Here is a 1,453-nt window from a genome sequence, read left to right on the forward strand (position 1 = left end):
TTGATAATCCCATTAAAATTGAGCCCTTAATTTTAATTCACCTAAAATTTTCAATTATTACTAAAAGATTTGCCGATTATTAGGTTTTCTGTAAAGAAAACTATTGAGATGGTGGCTTTGTCTGTCCGTCCGGACTTTTTCTGTCCTCCCTCAGATCTTAAAAACTGCTGAGGCTAGAGGGCTGCAAAGTGGCAAGTTAGTTATCCACCCATCCAATCATCAAACATACCAAACTGCAGTCCTCTAGCTTCAGTAGTTTCTATTTTTGTTTAAGGTTAAACTTAGCCATGCTCGTGCTTCTTGCACTGGTATAGGTGCTAACAACACAGGCCATCACCTGGTTGTGGCTGAAATTTTCATGGGCCGCGGCTGAGAGTCTCATGGGCCTTGGCTAGGAGTTTTATACAGCATTATACACTGTACAGAAAACTCGATCGCAATTTATTTTACTTGTTTAATTCTGATTTTAATCAGAGAACTAGCTTAAAAATCCTAATTTATCTACGCAATGTGAATTTATGGAAATCGCTTTAAATATCCAAGTTTTAATAGCTCCAAGTTTTGCAGAGGTCCGGACGGAGAAAGCTTTATACAAAGTTGAAATGATGGAAAAAAAGATAAAAACCTTCGCTGACTTTTTTATTCCAACTTTTAGCAGTTCCATCATTTCGGTCGGGAAGCGTCTGGCTTTTCCCACGGGGGCAAATTCTTGACCTTTCTTATGATCTGCTTAAGTGACCCGTTAACGACTTCGGTACGAGACCGGGGAAAAAGTTTTAGCGACTCATTCAGGTAAAGGGAATGTGAGCGACTTGGGTGAGGATAATATTCCATTACTTCTTTAAAGGTCTCTGTTATGATTGTATATTTCATGACGAATTCGTATCCAGGGAAAATTATTGGCGGTGATTATTGTTCTGCATCGACTAGGAAAAGATTTAAAAATGTCATAATATAAATTTTTTAACGGATCAAGTGGCCGGTTGCTATGTTAAGTGAAAGGAGAGTCTGGTCTAGATGAAATGAAAATAAAGTTAGGTAAAGGGAGAGAAAACGAGAAAGCAAAATTCAATAGAAGTGAAATTGTGACTTATATCTAAATCATATTTTACTTATGTAAAGGACTACTTGAATCTGATTATTAAACAGATGAGTTAGGCATTTTTAAGTTACAAACAAGACATTTTTCCCCTTCAGTTTTAGATGTGAGACAAAAAACAAAACCCCTGATGCTGGTTTTTCTATTGTTATTTGGCGCCAGAAAACTTATATTCGAAATATCCACAAATGTGAAGTAATATATGTCCTTAATGGTTCACTAAAGATTGTGATAGTGTTTATGCTTATCGTTTTTTAGTGTTCATGATGATAGCACCAACAATAATGGACCTCGAGCGAAGTTGGATGTATGTTACATATTCATCTTTGTTTTTTATCTTTGTGTTTGTTTGTA

This window comes from Macrobrachium nipponense, chromosome 6 (assembly GCF_015104395.2).
Source record: "Macrobrachium nipponense isolate FS-2020 chromosome 6, ASM1510439v2, whole genome shotgun sequence".
In the NCBI taxonomy this organism is placed as follows: domain Eukaryota; kingdom Metazoa; phylum Arthropoda; class Malacostraca; order Decapoda; family Palaemonidae; genus Macrobrachium; species Macrobrachium nipponense.